The sequence below is a fragment of the Phalacrocorax carbo genome, chromosome 1 (assembly GCF_963921805.1).
Source record: "Phalacrocorax carbo chromosome 1, bPhaCar2.1, whole genome shotgun sequence".
Taxonomy (NCBI): domain Eukaryota; kingdom Metazoa; phylum Chordata; class Aves; order Suliformes; family Phalacrocoracidae; genus Phalacrocorax; species Phalacrocorax carbo.
Window position 1 is genome coordinate 15,182,236 of NC_087513.1, and position 25,031 is coordinate 15,207,266.

Here is a 25,031-nt window from a genome sequence, read left to right on the forward strand (position 1 = left end):
TCAACCTGGGTCCTAAAAAATCCAATTTAAGCAATCAGTGTGACCAAACTTGCCTTCCTGTAAGATACTTCTTTTATATAAAACAGCCCATCTGGCTTTCTCCACATTTGGGACAAAAGAGGTTTGCAGCTGACCTATAAAGTATGTTATTAACTCACACCTTGTTTTGTTTCTCCAGAAACCAGTCCCTGGGAATGCAGACCTGCCATAGCAGATCAGAGAGTGCCCCACAGTGCCCTGTGTTCCCTCTGGACACTGCTCTATCCCTTGGGTAGCTCCCCACATGTGGGACTTCACTTTCAGAAAAAGTAGCATCAACCCTGCAGAAAACAGTTACCCATTAGGAAAGTCTGGTTTTAACTGAGGCATGATTAATACTTTGAAACAAGGCACAAGTGTTGGTTGATGGGTCTTCTAGCAAAATCCTCCACACAAGCTATTTCTATTTTATTTCAAGTGGTAGCACGTTCATTCAAAGCATTGAATGCTGAGAAACTGAAATCCTTAGCTTAGCAGTGGGTTGAATTATGAAATATATTGATAGTTTTTAGTCAGTTGTTATAAATTTTAAAAGAAGTGCTTTAAAAGGCTGAAATGAAAAAGATAAAGAATGTAAGGAGGACTGAGTCTTCACTGTCTTGTGTACAGCATACTTTTAATACTAAAAGATGCTGTCATATCAGTATTAAACACCCTTTCTGTATACTAGCGATTACTCAGGTATAAAGATGAAGGGAATTAAGGTCACTGGAACAGCACAAGTTCTCCCTTGTCTCCACGCAGCTTTCCATCCCGTGTGTTAATTGCGCTTTGCATAGGGCTGAGACATTTTTCTGAAAAACTTCTGAGGGAAGTTATTTTAATAAACAGGTTTAATTTTTAATAAGGATGCTAAGAAGTTTGTTAAATGCTGTGGGCAGGCAAGCTGATGGCACGAAATCTGAGAAAACATATATATAAACCAAATACCCCCTGGTATTACACAACAGGGAGAAGAGTGATTTTCAATAGGATTTGGGCAAAAACCCCAATTATTAAAAAAAGCACCAAAAGACCAACACTGACTCACTGTCTTGCCATGATGTAGGCAGGTTTCCTACTGTTATTTATAGTTGTGTTCTGGTCTGGTTATGACATGCTGTCAGTAGAGGAGTAGTTTGAAATGCATTAGCCTGGGGTCCAATAGTTCTTTTGTTCCATTCAGTGTCCTAAACAGAGATCTTAAGTTTTAAAAAATTTCCTCCCATAACTCAAAATTCAGCCTCTTGTCTTCCTCCTGCTGCCCCATGTAATCCCCAGAGCCTCTGTAATTGGCTTGCTAGCACTAGTGGAGTTCAATTTATAGGTTTCTTTCCCTATCAGCTGTTGCGTCCTATCTCTTCCCGGCTACCTGCCCTAAGGAGGGCCTCATCCTTATCCCTGCCAGGAACAGGAACCAAGCACAGAGATCGTCCTGTTTTGTCTTGCAAATCCAGAACCTGAGAACCAAGTCTCAGGACACTTTGGAAAGGAGACACTTGGTCAAGTACTTTAGGAGCAGTACTAGTGTCTGTATTTTTTAAAGGAATTAGGTGCTCACATAGCTTTTAGGATCTATGGCCCTCATCCAACAACAAAGAGCAGCTGTTTTGGCACTGTAGGATATCCGATGTGCATAAAGAGACTTAATAAAGAGCAATGGTATGTTTTTGCTTCATCTTAAAGAGCACAGTAAGGCATTTAAATGAGAATGAATGTTAGTTAAAATGGAGATAAATACAGGGAATTATATGTTAAAGTACAATATTATACAGAGACTTTTATCTAAAGAGAATACAGAGAAAGGGCACCAGAGCTGTGTCTAGACATAGGAGAAATGGATGCTCTGACCTGCATGGTACCTGGCCAAAGCGTTTCCCTTTTGACCAACGTGCCTGGGGTTCCTTCTCTCAGGAGCCAGGGGAGAGGGAGGGGGAGCATTTAGTGCACACGGGAGTAAAAAGCTAGAACTGGAAGCTGCAAAGTGTTTAGGATTTGCAGCTCATATCTTGCTGTGACAGGAGAATAAGGGAAAAATCAGGAAAACTGAAGGCAAGCCAATTGCAATTGGCAGGTTTGGAAGAGCAGAAGAGGGTGACACCTTTAGCTAAGCTACAAACTTCTTGTCAACAGGTATTCTTGAGATTTAGGATCCAAAACATTACTGGACAGGTAAGTGGGTAGTGAGGATGTTTGACATTTTTTAGACAGGATTGAAAAGTTGCTAGAGATATAAAACCACTATGCTTCAGAGCCCAGTCCCTCACTAAATGCTCAGAGGCAGAATTCAAGATTATTTCATATTTGTCCTCTAAGGAGGTTCTTAAACCTTCTTCTGAAACAGCTGGTACTGGTGCTTTAAAACAAGATACTGCAATCCCATGCATTGGCTTGGATTTTAATCTCCATTTGAGATTACAGCAACTCCTGTGAATTGATTGAACAAATCCTGATCCAATATTTAAGGCAAACAATATTCTAGATAAAAAGGCACGAAGAACTGCCTGTTTTCTGTCAGAAAGAGTGGTGGACTACAGCATCAGGGGATATCATCCTGCCAGACACAGATGTTAGATACAGATGTGGAAAACTCGCTTTATCTGCACAAAGCCCATTTAGCCCTAATCCATCTCTGAATCTAAAAAAGGTCCATTTGCTCTGCCACAGTAGGGGCAAACAGGATTCACTGATTGATTGATTCAATTAAGTGTCATGGCTCCAAATAGGTGCTTTTCTGTGTTTGGGAATTGGTTTCAAGGTCATTTAGCAACTGGCAGTGTCATATACAGAAGATAAAGAGCTCAGTCCAATAGCAGGGAAGGCAGTATCTTTCTCTTGGCAGTAGGTTACTCAAGAAAATGTTGATACAAGGCAATGACACACTGCCCTCCTGAATATGTAGATGAGTCTACAACATTTTTGGATATGGAAAATGCAGTGCTCTTATCAGAACCACCTGACCACCCCATTTTAGAAATTTAGGTGAATTAAGGTCATGTAGCCATGGAGACGAAAGGCCAGGGCAAAATGTATTGACAGTAAAATATGTCTAGTATATTGTGGGCAATTTCAGCTGAGTCACTTGGACAATAATGGAGTAAATCCCAGCATTGTGAAGAGCAATCCCACCTACGTATTTTGGAACTATTCCAGTTTGCTTAGCACTTTCCATGAGGCATTTAGCAGGGATGCCCTTTCACCATTTTGCTACATGAATCTGCTGCTTGTGTGGTTTCTGTCAGTTCCCAGAGTATAAATTTTAAGTCTCAAATGTTGCATTTATGCTATAGTTTGTTTCCCTGGGTTCTTCATGCAAGATTTCATAATTACTGTGGTATTTAACACTGTAAAAATCTGTAAGTCCTTGGGAGAAATTAAAATCTTTGTAACTTGCTGCACAGAGTTTTATTACTGCTATGGTTTATAAACTTATTTCCTCTAGCTCCCAGTTCCACTGCCCAGAGGGTAAAACAATAGGGTTAATTTAAACCTTTATCTTTACTGCTTGCTAACTTGCACTGTTTGAGAAGGTCTGGCTATATGTGTTGCTGACTGATGAACCCTGCCATAATTCAGCTCCTTATTGTATGTCTGACCTTATTAAATGATGTGTCTTGTTCATATTCTGTTGGAGAAGAATTCTGATGTAAAGTTTATGAGATTCATTTGCTCCTCATCTTGGAAACAGGACCCACACACAAATTAGACCTACCCAGATCCTAATTAAATTATAACAAATGTTGGCATGCAGTTTCTTTTTAAGGATAAATGTCATAGAAAAAGCAGCTTTTAGGTAATTGCTTTTACTCACAGTTGACTTGTTACAGTAAGAGAAAAGGCCTGTTTCTTCTTTTTTTTTTTTTTTTTTTTAGTAAACTGTCAAAAATCCAGATTTGTGTTACAAAATTTGAGGTAGTTTTATCTCATCTACTCTTATGATATCTGAAATTCTTTCTGTCTCCTCTCTTGTCCAGTATGACAAGTTAGAGCTGTTTAGTAGACTATATTTCCATCTTTGTTGAATTTAAACTCTCCTCAAAGACCCATTACTGAATGTAGTATTGTGACAGTGTTATCCAATAGAAGAGGTGACATAGTACATCCACTGGCCCACTTTGGTGGAGCTCAGGCAATAAATTATCACCTATATCTAAAATTTCCCTAAGGCTCCTCCAAGCACAGAGACACTAAATTTTCTGATATTAGACCTCCCAGGAATCCTAATTACAAGCCCCTTGGCCTTGAAAGCACTGAATGCAGCTGAGGCCCAACATACTTTATAACTAGATGCTCCTTTCCCAGTCTTGCCTGTGGGCCCTGAAGTTTTCAGTAATCACTCAGAGCAGACAATGTCCCAGAGGTCATCTTCATTCAGTCTCATGGGTCATGATTTAATGGAACTGAAGCTGGAGCAGAGCCTTCCACAGCATACCTAGAGCCTCCGATCAAGGACCTTATTCAGCACACAGGGCAAGTGAACTGTTTTCCACACCACTGATGGGTGAGGTCAGTCACCTGCATGCTCGTGGGGTTGTGCTGTAAATCAGATCAATGTTGGGCTTCTCTGTCTTTAAAGGACAACCTCACCCTGCTCCCCCCCCCCCCCCCCCCCCCCCCGCCAAGTGTTCTGGACTTCAGTGACATTTGTAGGGAATTGTGTTCATCCAGCCACAAGTATGGTGCCCCACGGCATGAGAATGGGCAAGGAAGGACAGAGAACAAGAAGAAGCCTGTGAGCTGGTATTGCCACCAAAGTCCCCACATCATCACATTGCAGGATGACTTCTGCTCTGCCAGATAGTTCCCTAAAGAGACATGAGACACACTGTGATCCACCCCTCCTCAAACAGTATGGACATCTTGCTTCCCTGTACCCAAAGCTCTGGGGCTGGTGCATCTAAAACATTAATGTGGGAATGCTTCTGGGGCAAGTTCCACTTTCCTTTTGCTCCAACTGACGATACTTTAGATTGAAAGGGTTTGGAAAAGATTTTCCTTCTAACCATATGGAACAGTCCAGGGTGAGGGAAGGGTGGAGAAAATGTAAGAAACAAACAGAACTTTTTCTCATAGGATTTCTTACTTTCATCCTACTGTAAGTCTCTCTAATAAATAATTCTTGTGTCCAAACAGTGCCAGAATATTTCAAGAGGACCAGCTGAATTTTTCCTTATGCTAGCAATTGAAAACTCTTTTTTTGAATACACTCAATCAATGCATGCTGATATCTCACGATATGCATAAATTACGTACTCCCCAAGGTGTATGTGTCAGAGCCAGGAAGGAGGAACGTGCCTTTGCAGTCACACAACTAGCAAATCACATTGGGTTAGTGCCTCGCTCTGAAGCTGTCAACTTGTTGAAAGTATTACTGTAAGAGAGCCAGTCCTGGGAAATAAAACAGCATCCTAAGGATGCATGGGATCAGACCTATTTTTCTATACCAACATATGAGTCTGAATGAATCCAGGCAGAAGAGTTCAAAGGTTTGCTGGATTAGAGTAGTGAACATGGCTACGACACTTCCATTTCTGCAGTTAACACCATCCTGGAGGAAAGAGGTTAATATACCACCTGGCTTCCTTGGACTTAACTGATCCCAAAAGATCTCTTTCACCTGAGTTGGGGAGGGGTTAACAAAATAAGACATAAACTTACAACTCTGGCTGCACAGTGGGATGCTTTAATTACTCTGCTTCTCCACCCTCTCCTAGGCAGAACAGCATTCACAATGCCAGCGCAGGGACCCACAAACTCCATGTGTCACCGTATTTGTTTTATCTTGTTCAGGAGTTTGAAAAGCTGACAACAAATAAAGCAGATACCCCAGATGCTCAACAATTTCCCATTCCACATAGGAAGTCAGCTTCCAGGTGCTGATTCCAGACTGCTTCTCCTACATAATGCTTACCAGCATTATGTAGCTAGCAGGTACCTGTTGGGTTGGGGCCTTTTTTTTTTTTCCCCCCTCAGTCCACTGCCATGTGCAATCACAGGACTTCTAGAGCACCAGCCATTTCAAACCAGGCTTACAACTAGTTTGCGCTGCCAGAATCTGGCAAAACATGTTTACAGGAGTTAAGGATTTGGCCCTAGTATCTACATAACTGAGCCACTCCCTGCAATGATTGATTTCTCCAGCCAAATTACCCTTTAAATAAAATAAGACACTGAGAGATAATGTCTATAGAGAGTAAATAGACCCTAGTATCAGTGCTGCTGCTAAGGTTGATGTCTTGCAAGAAAAAAAGCAGCTCATAAAACTATACTGTCAGAAATACATATGCCTTTTCTTTTCCCAGAAGGGTGACTTTCAGTACAAACCCATACAGTTCAGGAGATTCAGATACTCAGGCATTCACTTGTGATAGTAACTCAAGTTCCACCTAAGCTCATGGAAATTACCAGGCTGCAAGTTCTGCTATGGTCTGCTTCCTTTTTCTAATGATTCTCCCACTCTTAAAATTACAGGTCAGTTGACTGCTGCCAGACCTGTCTAGTGCTGTTTCTGAAAGCTTTCATTTGTAACTCACCAGTGAAGAGCAACCACTGCCTCCTTTAATACACTTCATGCATTTCATTCCTAATAAGATAGGATGATTACAAACTTGTGCAACTCTCAGGACTGAGAGAACAACTAACCTTTATTTACTTCATAGATCCTGACAATTACTGGTGTAGTTATACTGGAAAGTTCCTCAGAGGGCTTAATTAGACTTGCTTACAGCTGTGCATCCTCATCCAGTGAGTGCAATCTGCCTGCAGCTGTGCCACCCCAGTGAACAGATGAGTTTTCATATGCAATTTAATTCCTGAATGAGAACCTCCAGGTGAAGGTGCTTCCAGGAAAGCAGCACTGGAGAGAGACATTCTTCTCCACTGCAGAGCTGAGTCATTTGTCCCAACATGTCAGTGGAGGAGCTGTCTGACTGGAGACTCCCTCTCATCAATGAGATAAGGATAATTCTCCGCCTACCTGGGGTGTGAAATTTCCCTGTAGCTCTGCATGGTTCTCTGTATTTCTAAAATTCCTCTATTGTAGCCAACACCTTTCTGTTCAAAGTACTTAGATCTACCATAATAAGGCACAGAGACAATTAGTGCATTGTGCTTACCCAATTTTCACTGCAATTTCAGCCAACTAAGGTGTTTCCATGTCCTGTCCTGGGGTAAGTTACTGCTGCTCTTGCCCAGGATGACAATCTGTAGTGGCAGCCATTTCACCAGTGGAAGAAGCTTCTTCAGCTTGGTGGAAGCTGCTATGAAAACCGCCCCAACTCTCTTGTGAGTGAGTATAACAATACAAGCCACAGACAGAGCAGGCACATAACAGTAGAGAAACTGATGCGATGACAAACTTGAAAGATTTTCTGAACAGGAAAGATGTCAAATAATCTGACTCAGAGGAAGAAATCTTCCTTTGGCAGCCTCCTCTGAAGAGCTACCTGCATATCAGAAGCTCCTATACTAGTTTTCCCAAAGGCCTAATCCTGAAAATGCTGTGTTCCTGTTCCCTTTCCATAGGGTAATGAAAGAAGACCTGTGCAAGAAGCATGTTTCTATCCAAACTCTTATAAGCTTCAGAGCTATTGCCTAAGTCCTTACAGAATACATGTTCCTTTCCTAGGTCTTACTCCAGGTACCAAGCCAGAATAACTTATCATGGATGGAGAAGGCTGGAAAAATGAATGCAAAAACCATTTAATAGGCATGATAATCGTATCAGCTCTATTGTACACATTCCTCATGTTGTGATAGTAGACTGCGTAACAGATATTCTGTCCAGCTGGGAAGACATGTATGAATGGACAGTATTCTACAATCGTACCAAAACCCATGTGTCCTTTCACTGTTTTTATAAAGCCAAAGGCTGTCAGACCGTGGGAAGCACAAGACATCACACGTGTCTTTGATCAGTCACAGGCTGATGAAACACAGGGCATCACAGGCTGATGAAACACAGGGCACTGAGCCTGACGGCCACCCTTCATTCAGGCTAAATAGAAGAGCAGTTAAGTTCCTTTATGGAGGAAGATGGTTGAGCACAGCAGAAGTCACTGCCCAAGTACACCAGGTGGGACATGGATTTGCAATGGTAGCAGGAGCTTGGAGACAACCGGTTGAGCTACAGTCTTTGAGAAAAAATCAGCAGGCCAGCAGGCAGAAAGTAAGCAGCAATAATTTCAACCAAGAAAGAAGCAGAGGCTCTTTGAAACATCAGCTTAACTAGAAACTCAAGGTCACTGAGAAAAGTACTCATTTTTGTGTGTTCTTGCAATGTTCAGAGATATAGTGCTGCACTAAAGATGTGTGAATTTATCAATGGGTTTATTCTCCCCCCAGAAGAGCCCAGCTAACTGGTCAGGCCAGGAGGAAGCACTGTGTGAGCACAAGGCATGTAAACTGAAACGCTGCAAGTTCTAGGTCAGAAAAACCATGCTTCCCTGATGTATTATTAGACCTCAAAATGACAGCACAAACCCTTTGACAAATACTAAGTGGCCTGTAAAATCAAGACTAGGTATTTTCCTAAAATACAGACTGCAGCTGAAAGGGAAATTACTGACTTAATGAAGTTGTTAGTGGAGAAAGTTCTACAGATTGTATTATTTGGGAAGTGAGAATAAAATCATACTTGTACCTCCTCACCTTAACGTTTATGATCAAAGTAGGCATCTTGTCAAAACAAGTATTTTATTTACTCCTTGAGTTTTTCTTAGAGAATGCATGCATAAAAGCTGGTTGATCTACACTGTGCCTAAGGGGCTGTTTTGCAAAGGACATGAATGGGAGGACACGCATCCCCTCCCAGGCATGGCATGGGGGAAATACTGCTTAAAAGCAGAGGAGTTACTTACCCTGATACAGTTATTGGGAGTTCGTGCCTAATTTGGAAATTCAGTAAATAACGATTAAATCATTAGATAATAGCTCCCACTTCATACAAAGCTATTAACACAGGTATTATTTTTTTCCTTTTACCCCCATCCATTATCTTGCTTGTATCTGCTTGTGGGTGGTTTTCTGTTGGGCTAATTGCCTTGGAGTGTGATACTCTCATTACCTCACCAGTGTTGCATCCATATTGATTAGGACATAGCTTTGAGGTCATGATTTAAAACAGAAGTCATGCTGAAAGGGGCACCCACACCTATTCCATCCACCCCCAGCCACACACACTTACTCGCTTCCTTCAGCTCTGGTGTTTATACAACCATGGATCTGGCTGTAGAATAGCATAACCCTGCCAATAAAAGATTCCTTTTCAACCAGAACAGAGTAAGAGCCACTTGAGCACTAGAGTCAGTGCAATGAAGAAGGTCATGTATGTCAGTATGGTGGGAAACGATGAGCAGTAAATGTAGACACTTCAGATGCTGCGGACAGACTGGGCATATAAAAAGCAATATCCAGGGGAGGAAACAGTGCATTGAGATCAGCTTTCCAGAGACTGTGTGGCAGCCACACCAACTGCAGAATATACAAAAGGCATTCTTTTGCACAGCTGGTTTATTTGAGACCAACTCAGTAAGACATCTTTCGATTTTCTTTTCTCTAGGGACTAGAAAAATAAATTATCAGTTTGCAGTGGCAAAAGGCAGGCTTCTTTTTATTGTGAATATACAAGAGATTACTTGCTTGGTAAGGTGAGAGACTTACTCATCACGGCTCTGGTCCTGCAACACTTGGAGTTAGTCCTGGACTTCTGTATGTGCGCAGCTTGTGTATATGGCCTGGTTGAGCTCTAGGAGCTCTCATTTGTTCATTAATCTTTAATGAACAGTCCAACTTGCCAGGGTAATTTAACACAGGCCCAATTCCATCTTTTTTTTATTTCATTCTAGTGTAAAAATTTTTGGAGTCACCAGAGGGCACCATTATAGATAGCTTTTTAAGTTTCATTTAACTGATGCTGTAAGGAAGTAGTTTTTGGGAAAAGTGTCAGTTAATAGTCATGGGTGCCCTTACAGGGACTGTGGCATTCACAGGACAAGGGAGTATTTCTGATTGCCCCTTCCTTAGACTCAGCACGGTACCACACATACACTGCATGGCAGCAAATGCTACAAAGAAAAATTCCATTGAAAATAGTTTAACTTAATTAAAAGTAGATCCAAATCAGAGAATCAGCAGTTAAGTAATTAAAAATGTACGTTTCATCTTCAGCCATCTCTTCCTTTCCCCACCTCCCAGTTCATACGTTGTCTTCTTAGCCACATTTATTGTGATAATCTAAGATTATGACAAACTAAAAGAAATCACAAATTTCTCATGACACCATATTCCATTTGACTCGAAAATTTTATTTCCAGTAAACGCTTTACATTTTCCTTCTCAAATGTGGCTTTGCCTCACAATGTGTTTCATCAGCTAAGAAAAATAATTTACCTTCCTTTACCTAAAGGAATTTAAAAATGAGGAGTCAGTCCTGTATCGGTAGCCTCCTAGCTCTCTTTGCCAACAAGAAGTCTATCAGCTAATTCCCACACCTCTTCATGAGCTGTTGCTGCCAGACCTGCAGCTATGTCAAGAATAAAGCAGTTCCTTTCCAAACACATTTTCGAGGACGTGTGTATTTTTTTGTACAGTATCAGACCTCACATTATGACATCCTTTCCACTGATTATTGATAGATTCATTTCACTCAATTCATGCTTATCTGGAAAGATAATCTTGCACGCAAGAGCAGAACGTAGCAATAGTCAGAGCTCAGAGTTGGCCCCTGGACATGTCTAGGAAAGTATTTTATATTAATTTAAACAATTTTTAAAAGGCAGGAGTTAACTGCTGCAGTGCTGAGTAAGGATGGATGGACAAGTGAGTAACCACAAGCCAGCAGCTCTGCAGGAAGTATCTGTGTACACACTCTTACCTGCCCCCTCCCTTCTTCCTGTAATGCAAGACATGTTACTTTTTAAATTATATCACACGTACTATTGGATATTATAGGGAAAAGCATACTTTCACACTTACTGTGAAAGAGCAGCTGAATGCGATGCGAAGCGTCAATTTGGATTCAGCCTTTTGCAAAGTATATGCTGTCCTTGTACCTCAGCAGCATCAGTTCTTACACACACAGAGTGCATACAATTCACAGACCTAATAGGCCTATGCTAATATATGCATTTCTTTTTTTTATCAAAACATTAAAATATACCTGCTAGTCCTCTGGAAACTGTTACTGCATTATTCACTGAGCAGTAACTCAGATGCTTAGTAAAATTAAGAGGATAATTTACTCCCAAGTTGCTGGATTTGTCTGAGGATTTTTTTCCCCTTTCTCGTATTTTGCTTTCTTTCATTGGATAATTTAGGAGTAAATCTGAAAATTATCTTTCACCAGCAGCTGCATCAAACTTGGCACTGTCAGGTTTTCAAACACTGAGGTTAAGCTGTGCAGACACAAGGAGCCTTTTGTTGATATTTTAAAGTAGGTAGGTTTAACGAAAGAACAACAATGACCACACACTTTGCTCAAATTATTAATGACAACATTCTGTGCTCAGGAATGGCTGATTTTGCTAAGGAGATTTGTCTCTAAATTAATTTACATTAGCTATTTCACTTATGCAAACCACAAATGTGAAGTTGTGCCACCTTTTGAAGAGCTTCACCCCGTACTTTGCTAAAGACCCAACTACTCAGAAAAAACTTCCTTTATTCATCTCTGCCTGGAGCCTTTCCCCATCTTCCTCATGAAAGGAAAAAGGAGGCACAGAGACTCTGTTGGGCAAAAGAAAGGCACTTTTCAGACCCTCCTCTAGTACTCTGCAGATTCCCAAATGCCTGTCTGGATTATTTTTCAGAGAGTATCAGGTACAGTTATGAGATGGTCCCTGATACTGAACAAAGTAGCTAACTCGTAATAGATGGCCCCCAGAAAACTTCCAAGGGCTGGAGCTGCTCTGCTGGAAACAATCCCTGTGTCCTGACACTGCTCCTGCTCAAGTGTGGAAAGTTTTCAGCCGAGACCCTGAAAAATTCTACCTGTGGCTAAAGGAATTTCTAGTCTTTACTGGGTCAAATTCAAGTATGCTGTCAGGTACAGGCAAGTAACTCTTGGTAACTTCAGAATATGTAAAAAACCCTGATCTGATCCTTTTTTGTTGTACCTGCTCAGTTGTTATGATGAGTGGTAACTCCTATTAGGTTTAACTTAAACAGCAATAGTAATTCTGTGCACTTCCACAGGATTTTCTTTTTTGTTTGAAAACACTTCACAGATATTCCTTGCCCTCTACAGAAACATACCATGCTGTGACGTTTTTGTGACATTCTATGAAGAACATGAAAAGTACTACAAAACACAGTCACACTGCCAAAGTCATGCCATTATCAGCAGAGGCATATTTCTGTACAAAGCTTCACCTATGATCAAGTAGTAGAAATTATAATACAGAATATTATAGTCTAGCAGAGAGCTACCAAGATGATCAGGGGACTGAAGCACCTCCTTTATGAGGAAAGGCTGAGACACCTGGGTTTGTTCAGCCTGGACAAGAGAAGACTGAGGGGGGATCTTGTCAATACTTCTAAGTATCTGAAGGGTGGATGTCAGGATGATGGGACTCTCTTCAGTGGTGCCCAATGACAGGACAAGGGTCAATGGGCACAGGTTGGAACACAGGAAGTTCCACTTAAACAGGAGAAAAAAATCCTTTCCTGTGCGGGTGGCAGAGCAGTGGCACAGGCTGCCCAGGGAGGCTGTGGGGTCCCTTCCCTGGAGACATTCACACCCCACCTGGACGCGTTCCTGTGCCCCCTGCTCTGGGTGTGCCTGCTCAAGCAGGGGGGTTGGACAAGATGATCTCCAGAGGTCCCTTCCAACCCCTACCATTCTGTGGTTCTGTGAATAGAATTATTAAGCAAACATGATATACTTTGGAAGAACTCAGATTTTAATTTAATTTTTTTTGTAAATGGAAATCTGCATCAAGCACTATGAGACTTCTTAGAAGGGCTCAGCAACCACAAGGACGAGGATGGTTTGGTTGTTAAGTGTATCTGAGTTTCTTGAAAGCTTTCAACCACATCCCTCAAAAGACTATTAAAGGAAACCAAGCAGCCATGGCTTAAGACGTAAGATCCTTGAGGGGTAAATAACTATTAGAAGATGGGAAACAGAACACAAGATGGTCAGTGCTCACGATGGACATCATTCACCACTGCAGTTCCCCAGAGATCTGTGATGGAGCTCTCTGGTTCAGTGTACCTGGAAAAAGGGGGCAAACCAGAAAGCAACAGACTTTGCTGATGATGTAAGTTGAGGTAGGTGAGAATGAGGGGTGACAGACACACAAAGAATCAGTCAGTGGGCAATAAAATAGACAGAATTCAGTACAGGTAAATGTAAAATGATGCATAGGCAGAAAAGCAATTCTAACTTCACATATACGTGCTCACATGTGGTCAGCACAGACCATTAGTACTCAGTGAGATAATCAAGTTATGATAGAAGTTCCATATGGTATCAGCTCAGTGCTCAACAGAGATCACAACAAGCATCCTGTGAATGCTAAAGTTTATTACTAGTCAGTGGAAGACTGGACAACCTTGGAAATGTCATTTGTCAAGGCTTGCTAAATGTACAAACCCCCATATTCAGCTCAGGATGTGAAGATGGTTGGAGGCTGGGAGACCCGTAAAGGAAGAAGCATTTATACCTGCTCTGTTCTTAGGCTTTTATCAAGGCATCCACTTACAGTGTCTGTTGAAGACAGGATCAGTATCAGCTAGATGGATCTCGGCTAGGCCCAGTACGACCATTCTTCTTTTATATTCTAGTTACTGCTCTACAAAACGATCACAATCCTCAGGAGCTTTCAGGCTGAGAGGTACACTGATAGAAACTGCTCTTTTGCTAGAAATGCCATCACAGAATGGCAGGTAGCCCAGTCTAAAACTGCTCTGGGTCAATAAGCCTGAAATAAGCAATACCTTTAATCCCCAAAGAGAAGGGAAGACAAAAATGCTGGCAAGGGGAAGAGCTCACTGCACATGTTACACTCAGTCCTGTTTGCATCTTAGAGGTATCAGTAAATTTAGGACCTTGCATCAGGCCGGAAAATAATATATTTATGCCTTTTGAACAACTTTGAGCATATAAAACAGTGAAATTTATTTCTTTTGGCAGCAAGCCACCAAAGGCCCATGAGGGCTGTTGAGTGATTTTAAAAATCTTATTCTTGTCTTTTGGAAAATAAAAGTAACTTTTTTCTATCCAAAGCTTCATTTTGCATGGTCACATTGTATAGCTGGAGTGAAGTTTGTGGACCCATCAACAAGTAACTCCTACACATCAAAACCACGTGGGACCGCGATGTAGGTGCCCAAAGCACACCCTGGCCTCCCTGCAAACTGAGGCCAAAGTGTCGCTCAGCTTCTGCTCCTGGGAAGCTGCTCACCTTGCGACGCTCCCAGAGAAAGAGCACAAGAGGGCGCCTGATGCCTCGAATATCTGAAGTCTGACTTTAACATACCATCTTTTCTGCAATAATGTATTTCCTATGTCAATTAGGAATTTGGATTATAGCGAGGTGGAATGGGAAAGGGCATGATGAAGCCCTGAGCAACCCCTTAGCTGCATATGGTTTAGCTTCAGCTTTGCTAACCTACTAAGAGTATTTGAGAATATTTTAATCACCTATTAAATAGAGTGGATACTCTGTTAACAATTCTGTGTTTTCTAAAAAAGCCTGCATTAACTTTTCTGGGGAGAAAAAAACCCTGCCATATGTGAGATTTAAATGGTAGGAAGCAGGAGAGACATCTCCAGAAAGCAGTAAGACAAAAGCCAAAAAGGTTAAATAATTTTATGTCAAATTTAGCCTGGCAACCACCCAAACGGTGGACTTTGGCAAATTGCTTGTTGGTTGTATCAGAAGCCACTTCCTCTGCAGCAACGTTATCGTCTGCTTCCTGGGGACAGGTTTGGGGGGTTTCGGTCCTCCATGTGGGAGCTCAAAGCTGCACAGTGTTGCTTATGTGGAGCCCAGTGACTGAAAAACACAAAGCCACAAACCCCCACTGGTGGCTCCGTAGGGAATTCTCCCATGCATATCTCGTTAGGAAATGAATCGGGGTATTTTTCTCCCTGTCCTGGCTCCGGGCACTCTGACAGCTCCATTCAGCAGAGTGGAGGAAGGCTCTGCCCAGGGTTCCTCTACAGCTGCAGATGACTCATGCTAGAAGAGCCCCTTTCAGACAGATTTAAGGGGACAAAGTCTTCTAGAAGTTTTTCCAAGTTCATTTTAACATGCTGATTTCTATCACTTTAAAGCTTTCTGCCTATTTGCTGCCTGCAAAGCAGCGCCTGGCCTGGTGCGCACCAAATGATCTGATGAGGCAGGAAGAGCAGCAGGCTCCGGCTGCTCCCCAGAGGTGCTGGGGCTGCCTGCTCCCTCCTAGCAGCCACACTCCTCCCTCTATTACAGCAACATCCCCTTGCTGCCTTCTTGGGACACACAGTAGAACCAGAGAAACAAACCCTGCAGCCCCAGGTCAGTGCCTGCTGCTCTCCCAGCCCATGAAAGGGACACAGGGCAGATGGGACTTTCTCAGTACTCTCCTCCCATGACCCGTGGTGATGGCCAGAGGAGCAGGGACATATTTGCAGCTCCCATTCCCTTTTCATTGCTTTGTTTGCTTTAGGGATAAGCAGCTTCCCTACCCCTTCCTTCCCTTCTACAGCTCTGTAAGGGCTATGGAGGCACAGACAGGGTTATACAGGCTCCAGCTGCTCACCCACACTAGGTGAAGATGGATAGTCCTGTAAGTAGCTCTCTACAGAATATGGCATGAGGAAGGTACTTCTCCCACTGCCTCTTCCTCCCACTCTGCTTCCTAGTTCCATACAGAGGAGGCTCAAAAAAGGGCCCCTCCTTTTGGATTTTAGCCCTCAGAGCAGAAGCAAAATCTTTCTGTAGGAGTGAGAAAGCCTTTCTTGCAGTTCGGGCAAAGCACACCACCATGCTCTCCCCACAGTGGTGCACGAGAATGACATCATCATGTTAATATGAGACAGGAAGTGCAACCATGCATAAAAACCACTGAAAGTGAATATCTATGAAGTGCTGTCAAGAACACTAACGACAGCACTAAACAGAAAATGAGAAGAGGTTTGGTTCATCTAACTTCCTCCGGTTTTAGTAATCTCTAGATGTCACTTGTAACAGTAGGCAGTAAAAACACTGCTCAGGGCCTTTAAAGTTTACAGGGAAAAATTAAGTTTTCTTTTTCTCTCCCCCCCCGTGATGGTGACCTTCTAATGTCTTACCCTAGTCCACACACTGAATTCAGTACTTTGACACCAGTCTGATGATCCACATAAACAGGCTGGAATTTGCAAGCCTCCCCCTCATGGTTTTTTGGTTGTGTGTTTTGAGTTATACAAGTTCATTACCAATGATCTTAATTAGCCATTTGTGCATTTGTCTTTTTACTATGTGGATTCCTTTATTTTCCAGAAAATTGCACTGAGGTCTTCAGTCTCCATCATCATGGCTCACCTGTCTAACTGCAGCTGCCCAAGTCTGAGCCTAGACTTTTTAGTCCCCTCAGTCACCTATTGCATCTCATATTAATGTGAACATATAAACAGGGTCATCTGAATCACACTTTATCCACACAACTTATCTCCATCAATCTTAAAAATTTCTAGAAAGCTCTTAGAGGGTCATAGTCAGCCAAGTTTATGTCCCCTACCTGCCTCTGTGTCAAGCAGCTGACAAACCTAGCGGCAGCACTCAGGAGAGGGAGTGGCACTCAGCTGTGGGGAATCGATGCCTTCAACAGCCATGGCTTTCCAGAAAGTTATAGATGTGCATATAACTTACAGATATGATTTCATTAAACCATAAAGACAATCTCATCACTGACTATTGTCAAAATGGGAGGTTCCCCCTCCTGCTTCCCTTGCACTGACAGTCATCTGACACCACGACAAGCCATTCACAGAGCCACACTGGCATCAATCGTTTTTTTCTGCTGATCCAGCTCACTGCAAGTTCCCCTGCCTGTCAGTGCTGGTACGTGGGTGTACTGGGGAGGGAAGGAAGCTCACGTGGACCAGGGTATGCGACCTGCTTGTTTGAATCACTGAGTGATGCACTACGTTACTTACCAGGCTGAAGTGCACTGGTAAAGACCCCTGTACAAACATCTCTCTGGAGTTTACAACTCTACAACTCAGAAATTATATTTATTCCACTTAGTATGCTCCACTTCGCAGGTTTCAGTTTTAATACCATGGGACTGATGACCAGGTAAGGCAGATGGGGGAGCTCACAGCAGCCAGATCTAGTGCTTCAGTGCTGGGCAGCATCTGAGAGGTCCTTAATCAAACACAACTCCAACTTTTCTAGGTTTCTAAAAGCTGTTTCCCATAGAAATCATGTTAATTTAAACCATTAGTAATTGCAGTATTTTTGGTCCCGAGGTCATGCATATATGGCTCTACTTCTTTGATTTACAATACAGAATCTGAAACGCATAATACAAAATATTGCAGCCTTAACGTATCATTCCCATCAAAAGCTTGTTTGTAAAATGTATTTTCTACAACATAAAAGACCCCACACAGAAATTAAATGAAATACAAGCAGGTGTTGCTGTTATTCACAAGACATTTTCCATTCCCTGCTGTTGTATCTATATAATCTACCTAATGTTTGGAAAATACAGTAATTAAATGTGTCGTTACTTCCCCTCATAATTCAACATCAGACCCTATATTTTTAATACCTCCAGGTTTATAATGAATCTCTTTAAGCTTTGGAAAATTTGATTTAATAATCCTATTTTTTAAACTCTCATTCAGTTGAAATATGATTAAAATATCACCATTTTATGTAGCAACTACGATGGATTCATTCAGCCCCAGCTTTTAAATGAGCTTCTGTACAAAATATGCCTGGAAATCAGAGACCTTCCAAAAAATCCCAACCTTAAAGAGGATTAAGCAGTCTTATAATAACCACTAGTCTCATCAGCAGACTGCCATCAAATTAAGGTGGCTTGCTTGCTCTCATTTACACCCGCCCTATAGACCAGGGCAGAGAACTGGACCCTCTAGAAACGGAAGCTGTGTACAGCTGTGACAATGACATTACTCCTGAGTGCAGTTACTTGTGATATGAGCTACAGGCCTTGAATTTACCCCCCTTAATTTTGTAAATGTGGTCCCCATTGTAAATGCTTTGAAAAGAAACCAACCAACCAGAGAATAGCGACCGCTGATTTAGAACCCACAGCAACAATTCTTTGCTTCAGTTACAATGGGGGGTACACAAATGAATGAATTTGCTGCTTTTGACAGCGGCAGGAACCGTGTTGGTGCCCCCGTTCCCAGGGCTGTTCTTTCTACTTCTTTGTACCAGGTGCAGAAACAAAAAAAGGAGAGTTTCTGGCCTATGTTTCTTCAGATAACTGAAAATTCCCAGTGTTGCTATTTGTTCAAATACCAAGACCAATTACGAGAAGTTTATCACCTTCTGTTCAGAGTTGCCTCTAAAGAAAGGTAATGACAATAAAAGTAAGGCTATGCTGCCTCAAAGGCACCAGGCAGTGTCCCATCCCATAGTGAGGAGTATGATAGAGATCCCTAACACCCAGTAGCACAAACAGTGTGACTAACACTGGACAGTCTGGAACACAGCCACATGAATTTATGAATTCCTGTTTTTTAAGGAGAATATTTACAATTGTGGCTTTCCCTGTGGATGAAAGCCTCCATGCTGTGGTACACAGCAGCACCTCTAGGAGGCCATGACAAGGCCATCAGCACCTGAAGCCTTGCTACCAGCACAAGGGGACACTGACTGAACTGTTCCCCTGGTGACAAGCATCCACTGGAAAGGTAGAAGGACAAAAGCCATCTGAGTTGAGTTTTTTAAAAGTATGAGACATGGTGAAAGGAACCCGAGTCTGAAGGCTTTGTACCCTGATTTCCCACACAGCATAATGCTGCGGAGCAGCAATGACAGCCTGAATTACCAAGGCCAGGGCTGGAATCAGGGAGCAGGTCTGGAAACACTCCTCACCAAGGCTGACGATGTGATTTAATCTCAATGAAGAACTCGAACTGCAGACTGAGCCTGTCCCCAGTTGTGTACTTTCAACAGAACAGGCTGGACAGGACCATGCAATCATAGAAATACACTATTAACCACCCAGATAACTGTGTGCTTGTAGAAGCATAGAGGTTTTTAGCTTTAAGCAGCTACTTATCCTTGAATGGAATTCATGAAAGCACCAGGCCACTTGAGCAATACTGTAGAGTTGATGACAGATACAGCTGTACATTCACTGCAGATTTTTGGCAGCTATAGCCACATCATGGGACTGGGCATTTATTGCTACATACAGACTGAAGAGACACAGAAATTATTATTTTGCCTTAACTTGTAATCAGGTGCATCCTTCAAAAAACACTGACTGCGAAGGGGACTACTGTGCTGGCCAGCCTAGGAGCAGACTATCACTGAAACACAGGGATGGCCTAGGTGCTCTCACACCCTCATGGTCACTAAGAGAAGTTGTCCATGGCTACGGAACGAGGCTGCAGCACCAGGCTAAAGCACACAGGAGCTCCGCGTGAAAAAGCAAATCTCATCCTGAGGAAATTCTGTTTACTTGAATGCCTTCCCTATAATCCCATTTTATGGGCCACATGTTTTGGTAATGCTGCACGGTCAGGAGACTGGCAGTGACTAAAGGGAGGTGGTTCCTTTCACAGCACTGCAGAAAAGCAGGATACAGCCTCAAATACTCTCATAGCAGCCTTGTGCTTAGCTACATATGTATTACCATAACAAATGTTTTGGCCTTAAATAGGTACTGAATCTAGTAAGAAATGTAAGTTGTTGCTTTTTAAAAGAAAACTATAATACAAGTGTTTTAAAATTCACACTGAAACACTCTTTTCTGGTTTGAAAATGGATATATGAAAAATAGCACCTCAGCTTTTTAAAATATAAGCTCCAAGTGATAATGTAGGTGAAACAAAAAAGGAAGAGCAAGTAAGTTTTACATTTTTGGCTTGATAGCTCCCTTCTTTATGGATAGGTCCATTAACTTGCAAGTGGAATGGCACACAACTCAGCAATAAGCACGGTTAGAGATTTAGAAACACTAACCACCCTACCTCTTTGGTAGGGTATTAGATTCAGATACCCCATTCTGTCTTTTTGCAACAATGACTGAGCAGGGATGAAGCAGTGTCAAGGAAAATTCACCATGCTTGAAACAAACTGCATACCCTGTAACATTTTTTCCACCCCTAAAGACAATAAATACTGGCATGGCTGCATAGAACCAACTTTCAGGCTTAAAGTACATCAATTATCAATTGATTCACCACATAACTAATAAAACACTCTCAGCTGCTTTTACCAACACAATGCCTTTGTTCTCTAGCCAGGGAGCCTAATGTTTTAATCCCCCACCCCTCCTTTTTAGTAACAGCGGAGTGCTCAGTACCTGGCAAGACCAAGCACTTGTTAAGCTGCTGTGGTTCCTTTGCATTAGTATTTTCCATATAGTTCTTTGAAAAAGAAGGCAGGCTGAAAATACAGTGACTTATAATCCTGAAGAACAATAGGCATTTCTGTGAGCTGGTTTTCTGCACAGGATGTGGCCTTCTTGAGCTTGTGTAATCTGTCTGGAAGTCCAAAAACCACACTCTGAAAACATGCTTTTCCTTTAGCAAATAGTCACACACAGAGTCTAATATTAGTTTACATGGCTGCTGTTCACTATTAAGGAAAATTTTCATTTTAAAAATGCTTGAAAAAATCTTACTATCTCAAATAAAGTACACGGACCTTATCTAAGTAAAATATATAGCCCTTTTTATCCCAGCAAGAACTTTATTCAGTGACAGAAGTATGACTGACTTAAAATTGAGGCAGGAGTTGCATCTCTGGTAATGCTTTAGGTGCCAGTTCATGTCCTAGAATCACTAGAGCCCAGAGTTAACAACTCAAAGGCACTGGAAACATTTTCATGAAATGTGCTGGGAAAGACTGACAAAGTGAAACATATTCAGATTATCCTATGAAGTAGGCCTTTCTAGATGTTCTGATTCTACAACACGAGATTTAACAAATTTAGGCAACCCTTTGAAGTCCCTTATTCCAGAATATCAGCTCTTCCCCCTTCCCCCAAGCAGCACCAGAAGACAGTCCACCAGAAGAAACTGCTTCCTGTACAAGGACTGGACCCAGAATAGCAGAGATTAAAACATGGGAGAGAAATTACTTCCTGCAGAGCTCTCCTCTGGCACTGCAGGGTAAAAAGACAGCAGATCTGAAGTAGCACATTTAAAAAGTACATACAGGAGTAATGCACTGTTTCACACTATTCCACATTTAGAAAGCTTAAGAAAAGGTTTTGTATTTATTTCAAAAACATTCCCATTTATCTAATACATTGCCTGAAAAAAAGGAAGAACTTCCACCACAGAAATATTTCCATCTGTAGAGATGGCATAATACAGGCACTAGAGTCTTTAGACTGGGCCTTGAACTTAGGCCTCAGAGGAATATGCTCCCCATTAAACAGCAGGCTAATATCTCTAAGCATTGGAAGGCATGCCACCGCATTACCAGAAGTGCAACACTTAATTGGAGTGATCACCAAGAGAAGGAACAAGTACTAGTTATGTTCTTCCTTTTAAACATTTAATTTATTGAAGTTTATCTGCCCAAAAATTTGACTACACCCTCCTTTCCTGTTTGCCTCTTGAAGCCGTAAGGCCTAGTTTATCAAGAACAATTACTGAAGAAGTAGAGTTCATACAAATTCTCTTGAAGTTTGTGTTCATAGTAAAACCACAGATCTTATATTTGACACTAAAATTTGGTACTGTAACAAACTGCTAGGAATACTTCTCTTCTAGGAAGCAAACAGCTGTATGATGCAGGTATGTATTTAAAAATACTCTGTATCGATTTACTACTGGAACTTCCAGGGTTATGTACTTTTAATTCCTGGTGAAACTAGGTAATGATTTGAAGCTTTATCATATTTCCAGTGCTCACAGTTTTGTGAGTTAATCTTTTTGAGGCTACAGCTTTTTCTTCTGCAAGTAGCTTTTCTTTCATTCTGCGGGAAAACAAAGAATGGAAGTTAAGACTGAGCAGTTAGGAGGGAAAAAAAACCCCAATGCTCCACCATACTGAAATTTTTGCACACTATCAGGTTTCAAATGGCTAGAAAACATCAAATCTTTCCTCCACTTTCGTATGTTAATTGAGATTAGCATATGATATTCATTTAGACAAATTATGAAGGGATAAATCCTCAGCAACATTAAACACAGCAGCTCCAACCACACCCTATGATATTTTGGCAATTACCACACAATTTGAGTCAGAAACTATTACATTCTGCACAGAACTGTTTGGCTTCTGTTTTCATCTCCAGCAAGTTCCTGCCTGAGCACACGCACTACGCAAAACCAGCTCCCACAGCTACGAGGGGAGAGCTGCAAGGAAATCCCAAACCCCAGCAAGAAGCAACATTTGTGTGATTCAACACATTTTTTTTCCTCTGAGATGGCACCAACCAGTGTAAAAAGCACAGCATTAACTGCATGAAAATGTCCTTATCCTTTCTGTATTACAGATCCTAGAACCACTTCAGTTTTGGGTGACTGAGCCTGTCTCCCTCAAATTCCACCAAGTATTCCTTTAGCGTACTTCCAGCTAGGGTAGTTTAAGGGAGAAAGGAGAAAGACTTATTAAATGTTGCAAAACAACTGCATTTCACCTCCACCACCTGTGGAGGAAGAGCAGATAAAAAAAACTTTTCTGGCTGGGTTTACTAGTTTTTCATCATTTTACTTGAAAAAAAATTATCAATGTAATATGCTTATACCATGGTCTGTCACTGTAGTGGAAGTAAAGCAATGTATCTCAGTGAAGGCTTACAGCAGTTATCCCAGCACGCTGGAAGAAGACAGCGCATTACAATGACTGGACAGGAGGAAGGTACAAGCCATTTTCTAGGCAAAGTAACAATGAAAATACCCAAAGAGTTTTGCTAACATCACAAGCCACAAAACAGAATTAAATTCTATTCTGCTCCCTGCAGTTCCCATCTGTTTTTAATTTGCTAGAGAAGACTGAAGCCTGTATTCAAAAAACAGACTGAGTTGTAAACATTAGTCTCTGCCAGCATTACTAGTAACTCGTGAGGTACTGGAGTTACCTTGGAAAGGCAAGGGGGAGGGTGGGAGAAGATCTATGAAAGTAAGACTTGCTCTGTCATTAAGCTCGTTCATCTAATTGCATTCTTTTAATCCATGAAATGAAAGTGAAATATGTTTGATGCTCAGAAGAAACATACTTGCAGAAAATGCAGTTCTATTCATTTCCATTATGTTTTGTAACATTAGGAAATCTAACGGGAAAGTTGAGAAACGTCAGAACGGACTGCCTGGGCCACTGGACCCTTGTTTTATAAAGCTTGCAATTACAGGCCACACGCTGCTGCCTAACTTATTTCTTTTCATGTTATCAGTAAAAGATCCCTGCTTCGTTTCCTGCAGAAATAGTTTTGTTAAATTGTGACAAACTAATGCGACTACAGCTAACAGTGTCTCATGGTAATATTTAACAATATGCCTTTGATGAGACTTTGCCCCCATCGCTGCCTTAGACTTCCTATATAACAAAATTCCTCAAGCCAAATTTTTCATTGATCACCAGTTATTAGACTCTGGTTACCTATGCCCTGACATGAGGCCGTGATGTGCTTTGAAAATTCACTTACACAGTTTATATAGAAGTGAAAAAAGGAAGAATAGATGTTTCTGCAGCAATATGGGCCTGGAGGGATTCTGTTTCACATCATACAATAGCTCCCCCCTTCATTTCGATGAATCTTAGATCCACAAAAAGTCCCAGCTCAAAAATGAAATTCAGGGGTGGGAGAAAATGATCTCCTCATTAAACAGGCCAACCTCTTGTTCACCGCATACTTTCAACAAGTAAGCAACACAACTGGGGCAATGAAACACTATGCTCTGGTGTCAGAGCAATAACCCAGAGCAACAAGAGATAATGCCTTCAGCCGCTGTTGCCTCTTGTACCCACAACAGGCTCCAATATACTGCTTCCTAGTTAGGGCTCATTAAGAAGCTGGCAGTGTTCCAACATTAAGATGAACTTGTTCAGTCACCATCAACATGGTCCTACTGCTATGACTTTTTACTTTGTTGGGTTACTCCCCAACTAGTTGTTCTTTCTTTCCAGCTAGCTGCAAAACCTCCATGACTCCTCCAGCCCCTAAGCCAAGATAGCCCCACCAGCTACCTCAGAGCTGTTTTTATCAGTCCCATGCTTCCAGAGCCAGCAGACTTCTGCATTGACTTCTTGACGGCAGGTGTCATTAGATGACAGCCATTAAGTTTCAGCAGGCCCTCATGTAAGGCTTCCTGTTCTGTCACTGTTGCTAAAGGTGGTTCTCTTCATTATAGGACCTTCCCTTACTCTCAGATTTGCTCACCACACTTTTCTGCTTAACATCTTCTAACCTCATCGATTCCTTCCCCCCCTCCCTTTTCTCTAGCTCTCAGTGCTGCCTCCATTCCTGGAAGGCCTTAACGCCATCTTAACAAGGATAAAGGGAATGCATTATGTACATATGTCAATCTACCACTTGCTTCCTGTTGTTATTGATCTTTCAACAACAACAAAAAACATTAACCAAGTGGTTTCTTCTCTTCTGCTCAGATGTTAGTGTAATTAGAAGCAATTAACAGTAATACATGCTCATATACCCAGCTCAGAGAAGTCCACAGAGACCATTACATGAAGAATCTACCCAAGTCTTCTAGATCTAGTTAATGTTATGCTCAGCCTCTAAGAGAAGCATGTGAACAGGCTACATTATGCATGGCTAAGTCACATCTGTTTCACACGTCTAAGGTATTTATAATCTGACCAGCATCAGCAATTGTGAAAGGCTCATTTTAAAACATAAGCTTCTTAAACCCCACCCACTACTTA

At 41.7% G+C, this 25,031-nt stretch overlaps 1 long non-coding RNA gene across 1 annotated transcript in view; it reads right to left on the bottom strand.

Annotated features, from left to right (window-relative positions):
- Positions 1 to 9,288: 9,288 nt before the first annotated feature.
- Positions 9,289 to 25,031, bottom strand: part of LOC135312106 (uncharacterized) — a 30,020-nt gene continuing 14,277 nt past the window's right edge. Inside the window, exon 3 of the long non-coding RNA XR_010371762.1 lies at positions 9,289 to 22,122. This is a non-coding gene — a long non-coding RNA (uncharacterized LOC135312106). The remainder of the gene's footprint in view (positions 22,123 to 25,031) is intronic.